This window comes from Canis lupus, chromosome 12 (genome assembly GCF_003254725.2).
Source record: "Canis lupus dingo isolate Sandy chromosome 12, ASM325472v2, whole genome shotgun sequence".
Lineage (NCBI taxonomy): Eukaryota > Metazoa > Chordata > Mammalia > Carnivora > Canidae > Canis > Canis lupus.
In genome coordinates, this window is record NC_064254.1 from 7,274,869 (window position 1) to 7,294,324 (window position 19,456).

General features: G+C 45.6%; 1 protein-coding gene and 1 pseudogene across 5 annotated transcripts in view; one reads left to right on the forward strand and one right to left on the reverse strand.

Moving 5' to 3' along the window:
* Window positions 1–19,456, reverse strand: part of BTBD9 (BTB domain containing 9) — a 409,006-nt gene that overhangs the window by 27,442 nt on the left and 362,108 nt on the right. The window lies entirely within an intron of this gene.
* On the forward strand, window positions 15,633–16,153 carry LOC118350493 (transcription elongation factor 1 homolog; annotated as a pseudogene).

A 19,456-nucleotide genomic window follows, 5' to 3' on the forward strand; every position in this document is an offset into this window, starting at 1 on the left:
GAGTGACCCAGTGTCCTATGCAGCAGAGGGGCGTGGGGTCAGCCCAGATCCTGATTAACCCCTTCCAGAGAGCTCCCTGACCCCCAGATCTCTGACTCCAGTCTAAACAGAAGCCCCTGTGCTGTGCAGGTCTAATCTGGCACCCTGGGAGTAAGTTCTTCTGTCTTGCACGGCGCCTAACTAGATGTTATAGCTGTCTTACCTGACTTACAGGGAAGTCTGGGTTTGCTCCATTTATCCTGTCTCTCATTCAACAACTATTTACAGAGATCCCTCTACATACCAGGCTTAGGAAAAACACTGCCAAGTTAGTGGAACCTGACTGTAGACCTGAGGTGGCAGGAAAACAGATTGTGAGGAGCCCCTGGGAGTAGTGACCATTTAGTCACCAGCTGATCAGTCAAAATGCTTACTGAGATCAAAGGTCACACGGGGGAGGCTCAGAAGACATATTTTGCTGGTTTATCCAGTATTTTTAAAAATTTGAGTTAGATCTCACTTAAAAAAATTTTTTTTTAAAGATTTCATTTATTTATTCATGAGAGACACAGAGAGAGGGAGAGGCAGAGACACAGGCAGACCTGGGACTTGATCCCAGGGTCTCCAGGATCACGCTTTGGGGTGCAGGCAGCGCTAAACCGCTGAGCCAACTGGGGTGCCCCCAAAATTGGGAGATTTCAGTGAAAACAAAAACTTCTGGTTTCTCTTGAAAATCTAAAGATCTGGATCATTGGATCCTCTTTCTTGCAGAGACAATACGATTACAGCTGAGGTGAATGAGACGGACCCAGGCCACAGAGCTTCTGGGGGTTGTTGTCACTCCCTGGAGCTTACCTTGGCCTGCTCTGCTCACATTATCCACCTGACCCAAGGAGGCAGCCAGGTTTGTATCCCAGCCATAGAGAGAGCTCAGGCAGTGCTGAAATGGAACAAAATAACTCTTGGACAGGAATCATACCACCTCAAAATTCTTTGGGAACCTAGCACCAGAATAGATATATAAATTATGTTTCATTAAAAAATAATTCTGGGGCTCCTGGCTGGCTCAGTCAACTCTTGAGCTGGCTCTGGGGCTCCCTGGCTGGCTCAGTACAACTCTTGATCCTGGAGTTGTGAGTTCGAGCCCCAGCTTGCATATAGAGATTACTTAGAAATAAAATCTTAAAAAAAAAAAAAAAAAAAAAAACCCACCTATTTTCTTCACTGTTCTCTTCTTGGCCTTGAGGCTGGTACAACTGAGGTTTGTGGAAGGACAGAAGAGCTGATAGTCTTTAGTTGCTGTTGATTGCCCTCCCCTTGGCTATGGTTAGTAGAAGGTTATTCTGTAGAGCTTCTAAACGTCCCAACTCCCAGGCCACATCCCAGACCAATTAAACCCAGAATCTCTGGGGGTGAGCCCTGCATGAATCCCGTTTAAACTCCTCAGGGGCTGTCAATGTACAGCAGAGGAGGAGCCCTGATCTTGGCTGGGGATGGTGGGTTGGGGAGCAACCTGCTGGGACAGACACGGGTCCTCTTCCATCCTAATTACAGTCCAGATCAGCAGGAGCCAAGGTTCCTCCAGCCTCTGAGATTTCTGGACCTATGTGGGCATTTTATGCTTTCTGGCCTCTCTCTGGTGAAAGCATGTGCATGTGCTGGTCTTGGTTTTACCTTCCCTGCTCATAGCATAATTTTTCCTTTTAGAGGAGTTTCCTCTTAAAGAAAAGGTCAGGATCTTCCTGCCAGCTCCTCATAAGAGCTGAGCTGAAAGCTTCTAACCCTATGGCAGCCACAGGAAGGTTCTTGTCCTGGGGACATTCATAGCATGTTCAAATGAGTATGTGTGGGAGCACGGGGGAGAGGGGCTGTTTTAATACTGCATCTCGCTCAGCTCCCCATGCCCAAGCCCCCTGCTCCCTCTCTGGTGCCATCCACTCCCTGCCATGGAGCGCTCCTTGATTCCCCTAAGGGGATGCAGTAATTGATGATTAGCATTCCAAAGCTTGGCTTACATCCTGCTAGCCCGTCATATTTAATTACATTTTAACTATATTCGTCTTCGATAATAGCACGAACATAATTTAGATAATTATCTCTCTCTCTCTCTCTTATTCTCTGACTCTGTCTATCTCACTGAGAGCTCCTTGCAACAAAAATCGCTTTCTCGGCTCAAACACATAAACAGACTCCGGGGCCAAGTGCTTTTCTCTCTTGCAGCAGCTGTGCTAGAAACGCAATGAATTTGAGTTATCAGGCAGGAAAAAAAAAAAAAAAGAAAATTCATGCTTCTTCCTGCTTGTGTATTCATATTTGAATACAACTGGTGGTAGGAGTTGGGGTGTGTGTGTGTGTGTGTGTGCTCATGCTGGCACACACACATTAACATCTGGGCAAGAGCTTTTGCGTGGTATAGCAAGAGGGGAGGCCTGGTCAATCAAATTATTGTCTATAAAGCACCCTCTTGGCCTGGCATTTCTTTCTTCCAAGGTTTAATGGTTTCCCTCGCAAATTTAAACTCTGTTGAAACAGTTTCTAAATGTCTGGGAAGTCTTTTGAAGAGATGTACTCTTTCTAATAGGTTTCCTGTCACACTTGGATCTTATAATTAATGACCTTTACCCTTGCCTATTATCTGCCTCCTCCAAGAGCCCATCAGGTACGAGAGGGAGATCTGGGGCCTCTTCCAAGGAAGGGAAAGTGTATCTCAGGCCTTTTGCTACAGTGTCAGGAGTCCCTATGGACCCTCCCAAACACCAGCTGGTTCACGTGCCATCCAAGTTCCTCGTCTAATAACACTCCTCCCCTCCCCACTGAGAGCACAACATGTTCTTCAGGAGCTCTGTTAGTTTTTCTGATGAAGCCAGATGTAGCTGAGCTTATTGAGTAGGAAGATTTTATTTTAAAGATTTTATTTATTTATTCATGAGAGACACAGAGAGAGAGGCAGAGACACAGGCAGAGGGAGAAGCAGGTTCCCTGCGGGGAGCCCGATGTGGGACTCAATCCTGAGACTCCAGCATCATGACCTGTGCCGAAGGTAGACGCTCAACCACTGAGCTGTCCAGGTACCCCAGTTATTCATCTTTAGTCAAATTCATTATTCATATGGTCCTAGGTCCACAACAGAGTCAAAAATCCTTTTTTCCCCTATGAAGAATAAATACTGCCAAGTCATCCCCACATGGGTGAGGGACAGACAGGATGAGGTTGAACAGGGGAGTGTTTGTGTAGTTAACAAATACAGGGACTCTTGCTGCCACTTGTTTGGGAGACTGAAATTCCCAGCTCACTCTGGAGATAAAGACTCAGACCAGACTTCAGGAGCTAGGTGGAGTAGTCTAGACCAACACTTTGTTCTCACCGTGCTGAGTCAGAGGGCACTGGCCCTTCTAATGTTACTGGGGTCCACTACTGGTTCACGTGCAGAAAGGGGAATCAGCCAACTTGCTGATTCTGGCAACTGAGTAGTAACTCTTGGCTCACCAGAGAAATCAGAAACATCAACGTGGTAACTCAGAGAGGCTGTGGGGTCCTGCCTTGGTTATGTTACAGGGAGGTGGCCCTCCCTCGGAGGTGGGGATGGTGGCGGGGGGGGGGGGTCTCCGTCTGTGGCATAGGTCCAGGGCCATTCGCCTCTCCCAGTTATGGCAGCTGGGGAGAATGATCTGCCTGGGCCTGAGGTTTCATGGGTGGTGGCCTGAGTGGGCGCGAGGGGACACACTTCTCCCTCATGGCCCTCCACAGGCTCCTAAGACCCTGACTTGCTCCATGGTGTTCCGTAGGGATGTTTCTACTTTTGATTGTTTGGTGCCCAGCTCGGATGCTTAGGAATGCTGCTGAAATTTGCCTGAATATAACAACGATCAGGGTCTAGGCCTCTGCTGGCTAGTGGCCACACTCTCTGCCAGCAGGTAGCTCTAGAGGCCAGTCGGGGTGAGGGCACATTCAGTTTGCTCTTCCTCAGAGGACTCCTGTCTCCGGCAAGTACAATGCTCAACAGAATTATTGATTTAATGACGTGAGTGGCTCCTTTCAGCCTCTAAGGAGAGCAGGCCTGCTCTGAAAAGGCTGCTGCCTCTGAGAGCGCACCGCTCCACCTCGGCTCTGCGTGACTGTCCAACATGCCACCTCTGTTTCTCCCCCAGAAGCGCACTCCCTCTGAGATGTGCACTGGAAATGTGAGGACCAGGCCTGGGCAGGAGCCAGTTTTCAAATGTTAAGAATTTTGGCAATTTCATTTCCTAGTGTTTTAAATACCAAAAGGATTTAGAACACAATGAGGACTAAATGGCCCTGAATTTCAGATTTTAAAAGAGGGCTGCTTGTATGGAAATACATGCCAAATGCCAGTATAGAACAAAACCCCGACCCTACTTCAGAAACCCACCACAGTACACACACCTAAGAAAGCCAGTGGCCCTCTGGAGGGGCTGCCAGACATTCTCTGAATCAAATCTGACCAATTTCATAACTAAAAATTACACTAAGCTCCTGTGGGTATTCCAGATCTGATGACATGCCAAATTCGTTCAGCACCTAGCACTGGGGAGATATTCAGTGAAAACTTAAAAATAGACTCTCCCTCTCTAGCCATTAAGGGCCTGATATTTGCAGCTGCACAGGTAAGAAATTGGGGGCACTGGGGAGAGCTTTAAAAATCTCCAGAGTACAAAAAAATGTTTCTCTATGATGAAAACAATCGCTCTTCGCACAGAGTCGCCCAAGATTAGCCTAGAGTCACTGAACACACTAGAATCTCTGATATGAGTTCTATAATAAAAAGGTGACAAGTGTTTCTGGCAGGCCCCACAAAGGCCCTTTCTGGAATTTGCATAAACTGCCACATTCAACACAATTAAAGCCGATGTAAGGCAGTATGGTGCACGTAACAATCTTTCTTCTGGGACATTTTCTGTTAATAAAAAAGCAGAGCTTAAAAAAATAATTTCTTTCCCTTTTCAAACACTGTTTTGATTAAAAAGTCACCATTGCCGCCCTCAACTTGGTGTCAACGAATTCCAGGGGGCGTGCTCTCTTGCAGACCCTTGCAGGTTCTAAGTCACTCTCTAACCCCGTCCCTGGACTCACGCCTGCACGCTGGCAGACAAGAAGGACGCCCCTCTGGGACTCTGCAGTGCTCATCTCAGTGCCTTCAGCCAGGCCGCCCGCCATAGCACAGGAAAGAATGAGGTGGCCCCTGGCTCCCCTGTGAGCTCACAAAGCATGGTGGCCAATGTAACAGGACAGGAGACAACCAGGGCATGTGTTAAGTATGTAAATTAGGCTAAATAATTCAGATAATTTATGACACAAAAATCAGATGCCAGGATAGGTAGGGGGATTCTGGGCAAGGAGAGTGGCTGGAGGTCTGGCAGGCCAGGAGGTCTGGTCAGATCATTTTAATTAGCCAGAGGAGCAAAGTCAGGATCAAAATCACAGGAGCAAAATGCACGGGAGGCATTTTGCTCTCTGTGATGAATCCTGATTCCCCTCAGGCCAGCAACCTCAGAGATTTCCCTCCCCGTATTTTGTAAACCTCGGCTTCTTGTGTGCTCAGGTGTGTGTGTGTGTGCATGTGTGTATGCCCTCACTCAAGATTTGAAGCAGTGCATTTCTAAACACCTGCTTTGAATTTTGTTCATGCCCCAAGGCTAAGACATCAAACAATGACTTTTTTACTACTTCATAGTAAACAAGCAGCCATGAGGCATGCACAAAAATATGGCTTCCTTTCAGGTTGTGTTTCAATCTGCCCCTAGTTATTTGCTGGGCTCGTCTCCTGCCCTGAGGGTTTTGCAGAGTTGAAGGAAGATGCCAAGAAGTCAGATTGCATTCAACAAGGTTAAAAGTTATCCTTGGCAAATAGAAATCTCCTGCAATAAAATACTGTAAGACTTTTGCTAAAGTTCAATCAGCTTATTTTTCTGTATTATTTCTTGGGGAGGAAGGTTGCTGGGTGAAGGGGATGAGTGAGAAAACTGACCAGTAACTCTTTCTGATTCCATTGTCAGCCTTTAAAATCAGATAGATCAGCTATTAATCTCAGAAAGGCAGCAGTGAATGTGTGCAATAAATTTGTCATCATTTTATGAATAAGCTCTTGGTCATGAGGGCTTACTGTCTAGCAATTCACCTTTTCCATGATAGTTTCTATCGGTTGTAGTTTGGAGCAGCTTAGAAAGAATATTATTTGTGTTCTTGGAGATCGGAACATAAAAAACCCTCAGACTGATGGAGATGTACAGGCAGGCTTCATGCCTGCCCCTGAGCTCGCTAAGCAAACAGTTTACTGATGCTCAAGTGAACACCACCAGGGGACAGGAATCACTCTTTTGGGTCCAGGAGAGCACTCATCTCCTCAGCAGCTGCTAATGAAGGCCCTATTAGCACGAGATGACGTTGCATGTGCCCATTGGCTTTCTGTCAACGACTGTCAAATAGAGCTGTTGGTAATCACAGCTGGCAAGTTGTTTAGTCAATATTTTTGAAAAGTTCAACCAAGTGTGTGAAAGCACAAGGTAGATTTTCCTAAAGTTGCTAGATGATTTACTCATCGCCCTGTCCCGTTATGGCTCTGCCCCCATCAGGATCACACTGATGTCCTGCTGGGCACTCTTAAAGGGCTGTGGGGTGTGTGGTGCAGAAATGGATGAAATTTCAGCTATTCTGTCATTCAGCTGTTTTTTCCATCAAGTCAGCAGAACTCTAGACCTGAGACTCAGTAAGAAGGAGACTTTTTTATTTTTTTATTTTTTTTTAAGAAGGAGACTTTAAACTGGAGATGAACACAACCACAACAAAACCCTAACGCCTAAAAACTGACACTAGGAACAATTCAAGCCCAGGCCTAAAAACTGCCCCAGGGAGAGGGCCCCTCAATATCTATTTGAAAGCTTTGGGGAAGATATCAATATTTTCGCCCTATACTCCTTATGAAGGACCATTGCTCTAGTCTAGGACTAAAGATGGCAAGTGTCCTTCTGGAGTCATTTCTCCTGGATATGATGACACATCATGAAAGGGAACCACCCTAAATTAAGAATGCAACTCTGACACTGTGTAGTTTGTTGACTCAGAGCATGTGACTGGGCACTGGCTGTACCTTTGGGATATCCATCTTTGTTTTTATGATTTTCATTTTCTTCATTTTTATAGCCTTTGTGGGAATGATCATGATTCCCAACTGTGGGTCAAAGTGCCCTGTTTACAAGTAGATCTGGGGACCAGGAGACTGGTATAGGCTCTGTAGAACACTTCTAAGAGTTCTTGTCTTGGCTTTTTTTTTTTTTTATAGTGACTGAGTCTGGTTAGATGCACTAAAATGCATTCCACAGAAATGTAACATTTGGGAAACATGGGCTCCCCACCCCCCTCCCAAGTCTGGGTCCCTGCATGCACAGTATAGCAGGTTTATGTCCCATCTTCCTATGTCTACCCCCAGCATAGGGGTGCTTCACAGCTGGTGACAGCATCTTAAGGATTTGCCATGGCAGTGAAATTCTCACTGGTTCTCATAACAGAACTAATATACTATGACCTGTACTGTAGCAGTCACTAACACCTCCACACTCAGTGTAGAACACAGCAATCACCTTCTGAAGAGAACATGGACATGTCCTAGCACAGGGATTCCCACAGGTAAGGGGGAGGAATAGTCTGTAAGAGATTCTGATGTACTATTCCAGATGGTCTCAAATTTATCAGCAGCACCTGGAGGGTGTGTTAATAAACACAGACCACCAGCCCCCAGAGTTTCTGATTCAGTGGGTCGGGGGTGGGGCCTGAGAATTTGTGTTTCTAATGGGTTCCCAGTTGATGCTGATGGTCTGGGGACCCCACTTTCAGAGCCACTGTTCTATTTTTTTTTTTTTTAACAAAGAGGACAAGCCTATGTTACACTAGGCAGAGGGCAGCAAGCTGTTAAAATCCTAGGTAGTTTTAGAATAAGAGGACCAGGATGACATAGAGGACAATTTTAGTGGTAGTAAGGATGGGGGGCTGATGTTGGAGGTGACACTGTAGACAGGAAGGTTTTAAATCCAGCTTTCCAAGGTACTCCCTAGATATCCTGGTTGGGAGAAGAGGTTTGCTGGCCAAGAGTCACTACTCTGGGACAGGAGCTGTGTTGGAGCAGGAAATCCACCAGACAGAAGTCACAAATATCTGGGTTTGGACCCAGGTTCTGGCATTCACTGGCTTTACGGCCTTGGGTAAATCACTTAATCTCTGGAGTCTTGGCTGTCATGCTTACAAAATGCCTATCCTGCAGGTAATCAAACAAGGTGGAGGCTGGGAGAGCACTCTGTAAACTGTTACTATGAATGTCAGGAATCCCTTCTGCCACACTACCTGTGTCCTTGGGGGATTTCCTGCCTGCTGCAGGACTCACCTGGCTCTCCCTTCCCTGCAGCACCTACCAGGGCCCAGTTCCATCTTGCCCCCAGCAAGGGGGAACGCAGGAAGTCACTCAGCAGTAAGGTGAGCCGTGCTCTGTATCCTATTCTCAAGTACTTGGGTCCTAGGAACTGGCTCTCACCTCATTCCTTGTCATTCAACAAGCATGTCACACCCTGGGTCCAGCAGTTTTACTATACTCAATCCGTGCCTATACCCAGGATCAGCAAACTTTTATTCTTAAGGGCCAAAGAAATAAATATTTTAGGCCATAGAGCTCTCTGTCACATATTCTCACTTTTTTTTTTAATTTTTTTTTTTTATTTATTTATGATAGTCACAGAGAGAGAGAGAGAGGCAGAGACACAGGCAGAGGGAGAAGCAGGCTCCATGCACCCGGAGCCTGATGTGGGATTCGATCCCGGGTCTCCAGGATCGCGCCCTGGGCCAAAGGCAGGCGCCAAACCGCTGCGCCACCCAGGGATCCCACTTTTTTTTTTTTTAAACAACCCTTTAAAACTATAAAAACCATTCTTAGTTTACAGGCTGTATAAAAATAGGCTATGAACTGAATATGGCCCTGACCCCTACTCCGCTGAATTCCTTTCATTCCTTAAAGTCCTAAGGTCCTGCTATAACCTTTCTAGTCCAATCATCTACTTCTGGACTACAAAATCCAAGGCTGTGACACTCCCAAAGTGTCAGCTTCTAGGCTGTGCTGTTTCTGTCCAAGACAAATATATGTGGAAATATATTTGTCTTGGACCTGCCAGACTTCCCCTAGGGTTGCTGATCTTGACTTTTTACTCAACTTCCTACTGCAGAGATGTTCCCAAATTTTCTCTTCCATCCCAGGAGGAGGCTGAACCCATGTCCAGGTTCTGACTTTGCTGATCTGGAATGTCTACCACCAGTTCCTGGGTTTTAACCTGTAGGCTGAGTGTGTGTGGCACAAACAGAAACTCACAAGGACATGACAAGGCCACCTCACAAAGGAAACACTGGTTGTCTTCATTTTCCTTATTCTTCAATCCCAATGATTAACAGATTGTATATTTCTTGGGCACAAAAATTTAATGGCTAGTTATATATGAAATTTAATTTCTGGCTATGCTTGACATTTTATCTGATAGGGGAGAAACAATTCATTTATGGAGTGTGACTTTTGAGGAAGACTATTCTCTCATACAGTTTTTTGTGAGGGCACCAGGCTTGTTACTGCTGAGAGCTACTGATGACTGACTAGCTCTTTGTGGAGGTTAGTAAGTAGAGGCAACACACATTCTATTGTTGCACAGTCTGTTTCTTCAGACTTTATCATGTTCCCTTTACACTAAATCGTCTCTCCTTACAGAACTGGCCACCTAAGTCCAGCTTCTCAACATCCATCTTTCTGATTCACTCTCTGACTCGAAGAAATGGCTACAGTTCTGTCCTTCTATCTAGGAGAGTTGTGATGCATCCCACATGCCATCTGACTGTGGATAACATAGCCAAGAAGTTTTGTTATTCAGTAAGAATGAATAACGCCAGGTGGCCATGAAATGGGTGTGTGTTCTCAGAGTAGAATGAACTCAGCAGTCACTAAAAGATGAAAAAGCCGGTAGTGTTGGCCATTTTTGCCAATGAGCCACCAACAAACATGTTTCACCCTTGACCAGACACAATGACCTAAAATACACATGCAAGTAACTTCAGACACTGAGGAAGGCATTCAGCCACCCTGTCATCTGACAGATGCTCTCCAAAGAGGTGACGGACTCTCTTTAGAAATTTATCTTTAGGGTACCTGGGTGGCTCAGTGGTTGAGCATCTGCCTTTGGGTCGGGTCGTGATCCCGGGGTCCTAGGATCGAGTCCCACATCAGGCTCACTGCGGGGAGCCTGCTTATCCCTCTGCCTATGTCTCTGCCTCTCTTTCTGGGTTGCTCATGGATAAGTAAAATCTTAAAAAAAAAAAAGGAGAAAAATTTATCCTTAATATGGTAGATCGTTGGTATTTAATATGGTAATATGGTATATCAGATTCATGAGTTGACATGGCTGTCTGTGGTTAAAATACTTAACCATGGAAGTGAACTTGTTAAACATAAAGGAAAATCAATCTACTTCTTAGACTGCAGTGTTTGCCTGGCTGGGCGGCTGAAGGTAGAGTTGGGGGTGAGTGAGCATGAGCCCAGCGTGGGCCGTGGGTGGTACGTGTGGAGAGGATGGTATCCTAGGATTAGCATTCCCCCGTCAGGGCAGGCCCCATCTTCCTCAGCACTGTGGTTCTGGGTTACTGACCTTTTCCAGCCCCACTGAAGAGCAAGCTGTGTTCTCCTGGCAGCAAGCTGAGTAGAGAGATCCTTTGAATGGGAGTTTACTCTTGGCTTTCTTTGAATAAGCTGCTTTCGCAGTGAGAAAAGCTTCTTACCTCCCCAAAGTAGCTTGTACTTGAAATATACTGCTTCTAAGAAAGGGTTGTAACTCTATCAGAGATTTCACTGGAATTTGAAGCTACCCTTTCTGCATGGTTTGACAGTATACACTTGTACTGGCCAACAAGGGATCTTTTTACTCAACTCCCATAAAGTTTTACAATGTATGATTCATTTCAGAAATGAGACCTGATAATGCAGATTTACCACAATGAGAAGCCTGCCTTTAAAATGTGATTTAATGATGCCTATACTTATTCACTGACATCTTTATAAAACTGTTAGTGTGGAAATATATTTGTCTTTTCGAAAATAAGTCTTCCTTTTACAAGTATCACACAATACAAGAGCCATGTATTAAAAATGCAACAGAAAGAGTAGCAGTGGTCTAACTATGCTGAGACAACATTGCACTAAGCTCTGCCTTCTTCCAATTCTGGCTACACCACTAGGCATGGCGAACATCTCCTCCCTTCCAGCAACCTTCACTCATGCATGTGATTCCCCAGCTCAGAGTGCTACTATAACTAGAGGGCAGAGAAAGGCTCTCCAAGGTCACACGGATGCAATAATGCTGTAAATAAACAAGCTACTGATTATGATTTAATGCTGCTTTTCTTCCTACCTTAACTTGGTTTATGAGCAGATCTTGATGATTTAACCTTTCAGCCAATTAGAACAGAAGGTTTGATTGACAGCAAATGAATAAATAACATTTTAGTGCAGGAGATAGAATCATCCTCCCCTATTAATCAGTCCCTCTGCTCGTGTGCAGGTAACACGATATTTATCACGCCACTCTGTTACAGTCCCTTGGGGTGTCATTTCATGGCCTACCAGTAAAAACTTCACATTTACAGCAACTGCCCCTCTATTACTGTCGATAACATCTAATTGATATGTCAAACCTCCAAGGAATGCAGTAAATTGAAACGCTGCCTCCCCCAAAGAAAATAAACTGCAAACAGGTAAATCAGTACCTGCCTTCATATAATCACCCAGACGCTTCCTGTCCAAAAGCCTCCCACTGGGAACCCACTGCCACCCTCTTCACTTCGAGCTCAACACCCCACTGCACAGACACACAGGCCGAGACCACACTACCAGATTCCTGCCCACAGAATGTCAGGGAATCCTGAGCACAGCCCAAGACAAGCCGCTGCATTTAAATCATTTTGCCAGTGAAAGCCCAGCTAGGCTGTGGGCGCCACAAGCATGATGAGGTGTGCAATTTGAAAGAGAGCAATAACAGCCCAATAACAACACTGCAGATTTCCCCCGAACACCAGGCAATGCTGTCAGAGATGTGATCTCATTTACCTTCCAAATATCTCTCCAGTGTGGGGAGGAGCTGGAATAATTATTTATTGTTCAGGGGAAGAAGTGAAACCCAGAGAAGTTAAGAGACTGGTCTAAGCACTTATCATGAATCGGATACATCTGACTCTGAAATATAAGATTGATCTTAAAAAACAGGGCTTATTGCCACTCAAATATAGCACTTAACAGTATCAATAAAAATGCTTAAAAATCACAGTGATGAAGAGAGAAAGGACTAAATTAGCATTGATAATTCAATCATTTTATTTACTTAACAAAAGAACCCTGAATTTAATAATGGACAAAATGAGATGCAGAATATAATCCCATGGAGGCACCATGAACTGAACAGGTTCTAGCTGAAGAACACATAACACGCATCTCTGTCTCTCAGAAATAGGAACACCCACATCTATCAGAAGTAAATTAGACATCCATATGAAATATTCACTTGTAACGAGATGGGTGACACACATGGAAACAGGGGTGTGGCCATATGTATTCTTTCTGGCATCTCATTCTCGCTCCCCCTACTGTTTTCTTTACCGATTCTGTACCTTTAAATATTTTTTTAAATAGATCTGATGTGGGGTAAACCAGCAGAAATGAAGTTATGATGCTGAGTTTGGGGAAATACTTGTGGATTATCACAATAAATAATTTAAAAAGAATTCTATTCAAAAGAATTCCAACAGCTGATCCCATTGAACGACAGTGAATAGCTGTTCTTCCAAACACGGGAAGTTACATTTCAGCTGAACCTTTTATTTTATTTCCTTTATTTTTGTTCTGTTCCTTTCTTTTTTTTCTTTTTTTTTAAATTGGCTACCCACTCCCAACATCTTCCCCAAATGTTCCCAATTTCTCATCTTGCTTTGGAATCCCTGTCTTGATCTTACTTCTTCTTACAGTCTTTTGGAGTGGCTGGGAGTTCTTTATAATTCTGAAGTATGGATAATTCAGTAGTAAGATTTATTTGAGTCTTATGGCCCCACACAACCTCTTTTTCTAATTCCTCTCATTCCTTCTCTTGGATTTATCTGTCTTCCTGGCTCAGCTGGCAAGCCCCTGGCCTTCTGAGCGATATTCCTAATGTTGGACATGGTCATGAGCATCCTTCTGGATGAGGGCCATCTCATAATGATGAGAAAGAAAAGGACTGTCAAAACCCAGTGTCCCTGCTTGGGTGAAGATGATCCTCAGGGCAAAACCAATGTTGGATGAAAAATATTTAAGAACCTTGCACAAAGGTTTTAGGGATTACTAGCCAAAGTACATACAATGCACAAAGAGTAGAAATAGAGAGGCTCTGTCTACTGGAAGGTCTGAACATGGGTAAAGAAGTACCATGAAAGAAAGGTACAAAGGTAACGAAAAATGTTTGTGAAAGAGTAAGAACTGCAGGAGAGAAAATGATCCATTACTGAGCTAAACACTAGTATGTAGCTAATCTAAGTAGAGAGCTTTCTTCCCATTTCTAATTTTCATGATTTATATGTTTAATCAGAGTTATCCAAATATCACCCATTACAAACTTGCAGCTTAATATGGGGCTTGTTTCAGAGTGTGTCAGGTAGCACTCACATTACTTATAAGGCATGGTTGTTCAGAATGGAAGTGTAATTTCAAGGTAATAATGAAATGTAATGCAGCAATTCCATAATCTAATTAGGGTAAACCCGTAACTATGGCTCAGAAAGTCACGTTTAGTTGAAGGTAAGTAAATTCTGATGGAATTCTTGCTGGTAGATGGTAGGTGGGCAATTGCTTAATGAGCTCCTGATAAGATAGAGACCTATAGTCACCATGGACAGGAAGATATGAAGGGATATACTTTCCTTGTGGGTGCTCTCCAGAGCAGCCTAGTGCATTTGTCTCTACATGCTTGGTCCACTTACCCACATCTATGCCTCTGGAGCCTCAAAGCCATCCATCCCTTCATTTCCCACAACACCATGGCCAAAAGGAACAAGAACAAATAAGTTAAGGAAGTTTCCACCACTTGCCCAATGATGTGTCCTAGATATCCATTTAAATCCGGTCACCAGCAGTCAAATTCAGAGGTCATGGGAAGAGGCAGGATGCTCAGGGTGCAAGAGGAAACTAATCTAGCAAAACTGGTGAAGGTCAACGATCTCTAGAGTTGGCAAGATCTAGGAGAACAGAGACATTCTCTGGCTGTGAAGTTGTCAATGTCCTCCTGGGAACCCATTCCTTCAGTGACTCAAAAATATTAATATATGCCAGGCATTATATGGGCATTGGGAATGTAAATATAAACAAAGGAGACAGAGTCCCCCACTTTCCTGGAACTTAAAGCCTACTGCAAAGACAGAACTTAATAAGTAAATTACAGATAACAAAATCATAAATTGTGATAGGTGTTATCAAGGAGAAGAACACAGTACTAGGAGAGAGACTAAAAGAGGAGGCCAACTCCATTTCGGCTGGAAATAGTCATTTAACCAGCTTGTCTCAAGGGTCATTTGAGCAGTCAGGCAAAGAACAGAGAGTAGGGACTACCTAGGAGAGTACAGAGAAGTGTCAGAAGCAACTCTGGACTTCAAGGAGCTTATGACCTAGTCAGAGAGATCTAGTGATGTCTTTTTTTTTTTTTTTTAAGATTTTATTTATTTATTTATTTACTTATTTATTTATTTATTTATTTATTCATGAAAGACAGAGAGAGAGAGAGAGAGAGAGGGAGAAAGAAAGAGGCAGAGACCTAGGCAGAGGGAGAAGCAGGCTCCATGCAGGGAGCCCGACACAGGACCCGATCCTGGGACCCCAGGATCATGCCCCGGGCCAAAGGCAGGCACCAAACTGATGAGCCACCCAGGGATCCCTGATGTCTTATTTTTGCATAGAGTTTTACCACTTACAGATTCCCTCCATGTACCCTGATTCATTTGAGGCAGGTCTGAGACACACACATAAAAAGAGACTAACAGGGGCAGCCCCGGTTAGCGCCGCCTGCAGCCCAGGGCGTGATCCTGGAGACCCTGGATTGAGTCCCATGTCAGGCTCCCTGCATGGAGCCTGCTTCTCCCTCTGCCTGTGTCTCTGCCTCTCATTTTCTCTCTGTGTCTCTATGAATAAATAATATCTTAAAAAAAAAAAAGAGAGACTAACAGTACTTGTGCTTAATTGAAAGAGCACAGTCCCTTGGCAGGGTTGGAATATAAGGCTAAAGACCAGAGGCAGACTGGCTTCTTACTTCCCAGGGGTCCCGAATCCTAGGGCACACCCACCTGCTGTGCCCCAAGGTACTTGCCTATTTCCATCCCTGCCTGTTCCCTAACTTGCCCTCTGTGGGCCTCTCTGCTCCACCACAGGAATGTTAGTTGGGCTCATTCAGGTTCCTAGAAATAGGTCACCTCAGGTTTTAGAGAGGGGATGGGAGTATGAAGCCCTCTCTTTTGGAAAACTGTTAAGACACCAATCCCTACCTAGGCAGCTGGATTGCACAATTCAAAGTGTAGTGACTCTGGGAAACCACTGTCTTCTAGGTGAACGAGGCTATCGCAATGGAGGAAGGTGAGCATTTGCCCTCCTACAGACATGGGGTGCAGAAAGTCAAAATGGCCCGCCAAGATGATGATAGGCACCCTAGAGACCCACTTCACCTGCCCCTCCTGCAACCACAAGATGTCTTAAGAGGAGAAAATGGACTGTGCCTGGAACATCAGAGTCATCTCTTATACCATGTGCCCAGAGGAATCCCAGATGCCCCGTCACATATCTGTCAGAACCGGTGGATACGCCCAGCAATTGGATAGATGCCCATTAGGCAGCCCGTCAGTAACAATGAAGAGGACTCAACCCCTTGGCAAGCCAGCCTGCTGTGAACCCACCCCATCGTCCAGCCTTCTTTGTGTATGAAGTGGGGATGAGTGTGCTTGTGAGTGTGCGTGGCTGTGGGGGTGTACTTGGGGCCATGGCATGGAGTTAAGGCCGGGGGTGACAGGGCCCCAGGGGATTGAACTGCTTTGCTTGGCTCTGAAAGCTTTAACCTGCTGGCTCCTTTACCCTGGTGATCTGTCATCCTGGGTAAGGGCTCTCTGGAACTCTCTAGGCTCCTCAACCCCCTCACTGGCACTCAGCCCATTTGAACTGGACTGCCTGCCATTCTTCCCTGCCTTCCAAGGCCTGTGGCCTGAGATTTAAAGCCACAGTCCTACAGGCCCCTTGCCTGGGTCCTAGCGAAACAGCCCCTTGTTCATATTAAGTCACTTTTGTAGAAGACGATGGGACTGGTTTGCGGATCACTGTCAGTCATGAGCCCTTAGATATAAAGCAGCCATGACAAACAAAACAAAGCAAGATGCAGCAACAGGCAAGTACCTGGAAGCCTTCACAGATTTTTTTTTAATTTTTTTAAACTTTTATTTATTTATGATAGGCACACAGTGAGAGAGAGAGAGAGGCAGAGACACAGGCAGAGGGAGAAGCAGACTCCATGCACCGGGAGCCCGACGTGGGATTCGATCCTGAGTCTCCAGGACCGCGCCCTGGGCCAAAGGCAGGCGCCAAACCGCTGCGCCACCCAGGGATCCCGCCTTCACAGATTTTGAGAGAGTGTGAGCCCTTGCTTATGTTACTACCCTGAGAAAGGAGAGTCAGTAAATGGGGACTGCGTGGCACAGGGCCACCAGCAAGATGGTGGGAGTTCCCAGGGATCTAGAAGTGTGGGTTGGCCATGACCAGGATGGGTCTGGCTGGGCAGCTCCAACAGGCCCAAGGACAACACAACAGAAGAGTGTAAGAGAAGAAAGGTTAAGAATCTAGGGGTGATGCCAAGATTTTTGACTTGGGATAAACAAGTATTAAAACTCTCAAAAGCTGAACTGTGGGCCGGAGCACAACGAAATCTCATGGCACTTGCTCAGGTCTGAGGGCACATGTGTATACACGCGCACGCGTACACACACACACAGCCACCGAGTTACCTCCCCCAACATAAGAGGCTTCTAAAGCCGTTTGCAGTGCCATGGGGATCCAATTAACCACAGCATCTCACAAACATTAAAACACTAGTTAGACATGAAAAACACTGCTGTGGCCCATCAAAGGCAAGCTACAGCTGATAGAGCAGCTCTGAATAAAACAAAGACCTCAAGACGGCAGGGTTGCTTTGGAAGCAATCAACTTTATAACCACAATTTGACCCAGGATTTTATAGCTGAGACAAGCAGAGGTTTGGGCAGCGTGAGGCTTACTACCTAACACGTGTGTCTTTGAGTGGCTTTCTTAGCCACCCTATACCTCAAGTCCCCCGGAGCAAAGTCACTTAACAGGGAAACCGAATGCTGTATTGCAAGGAGATGTGGAACACGTTCTGGAGAGGTGGGTCACATACTGCCTTTCTTCAAGTTTTCCAACAATGCTGAGATTCTGCTTTCTCTCCAGATGAGACCACTTTTGGGGTCTGTGCTTTGAAGTCCTGGCTGGAGACATTAGTGCTGCCACTTACTGTTGTTTTAAGGACACCTATTTATTATGTAGTTCCTAGCTTCTAGTCTTTCACCTCCTGCCTTCAAATTCCTCAGACTTCTAATCCAGGGATTCTCAAAGGACTAAACAATGAGCCTCTCAAAAACAGCTGGAAAATAAAGAGCCTCACTGTGAGGCCTGGCGAGGCGTGGCAGGATGCTCCAGAGCCCTAGGCACAGTCACTGGTGACTGAGCAGCCAGGGCTGCTCTGATGAGGCAGGAGGAAGGAAAGGGATCAACAGTGTGAGGTGGACAAGAGAGCAGGACTGGATGGCCACAGTGGCAGCCAGAGTTAGCTGGCTGAGGAATCGGTTCAAGAGTGCTTCAGAAGAGACCACAGAGGCCTCTGCCAAAGGTCACGAGCCCCCCTCTATGAAGAAAACGAGGGACCACTTTCCCCTGTGCTTGCAGCTCCTCCTGCTGATGAAGGAGAGCAGCCTCAGAGTGTCCTGCTCTTCCAGGGAGAGCGTAATGGAGAAGGCTGGTGGTCCTTTCATGCTGAGAACCCAGGCACCTGGAGACTGATCAGTGGTCACACCTGAGAACAGCGGTTCTGTTGCAGTTTGGCACTTCTGGAACAGTATATGTGTGGTACTGTGCTAAGAAGAAGCACTTCTGCCTCTGACTATTGGGCCTGTGGCTGTCCAGCTTCCTGACTGCTGGCCCCAATTCTGTCCCGGGGCACCAGAAGCACAGAGTTACAGAGTTTGTCCTCCCCTCCCAAGAGCCCCCACCCGTCAGCTTCTCACCTGGAATATTGCTTTGGTTCTAGTGTAGACTCTCATTAACTCTCATCCCTAACTGCTGTTTCCTGCTTTTCCATCTCCAGTCTCTCTCACTGCTAGCTCATTCTAGATCCTGTTGTAAGCACAACCTACACAAATAAGGCACACCTTTAGCAGTCCTGTCTTCTACCTGAGGAGAGAATAAGGTAAACTGGCCAGCATGGTATCCAGGGACTTCCACACATGGTCTGGTCCCAGTTTGTCCCTCCAGCCTTCTCTCCAGCTCGCTACCTATTGACACGCTATACTTCAGGGGCAGCCCAGAACACACTGTTGGACAAACCCTCTTTACCCCTGAACCAAGAATGGCCAGTGCCTGGACCTCCCAGCCCACTCTTCAGTCATGCCAAACCATACCTAGTTACCTGAATGCACCAAGGTATTGCACATCTTGTGTCTTTGCATGCCTTTTGCCTCATATGTGCCTCCAAATCCCCTTCCTTATCCCAGATGGTGCCGCAGCCAGCATCCACTTATCTTTCAAGATTCAATCTAAATGCTACTTCCACCAAGAGACCTTTCTCAACCCTTCTAAGGTCACTCCCTCCACTGTGTCCCCACTGTACTCAACAGATACTTCTATGGTGGCATCTGGAATACTTTACTGCATATATATATGTCTCTGGACCAAAACTGAGCACCAATAAGTTTAGGGACTTAAAAAAAAAGTGGCACAGGATAGATGCTCATCAAATATGTGTTGAAGATATGACTAAAAAATGTTAGTGCCAGCCTCTGGAGGCCACAGAATTAGTCTCTTTTCTACATGATAAATCTTCATACATTTTAGATTATTATCAGGGGCACCTTGCTGGCTCAGTCAGTGAAGCATGCGACTCTTGATCTGAGAGTCAGGAGTTCAAGCCCCATGTTGGGCATAAAGTTTACTAAAAAAAAAAAAAAAAATCATTATCATGACATCATAACTCCCTAAGTCTTGTCTTAACTGGGTCCTGTTTTATCCCTGGCTCCTTCAGTTCACAGCACTACCCACTCCGGGCCCTAGCCCCATCTTCATGAATCAGCTTCCCAAACTCTCATCACCTGGTTATTTTCAATGTAC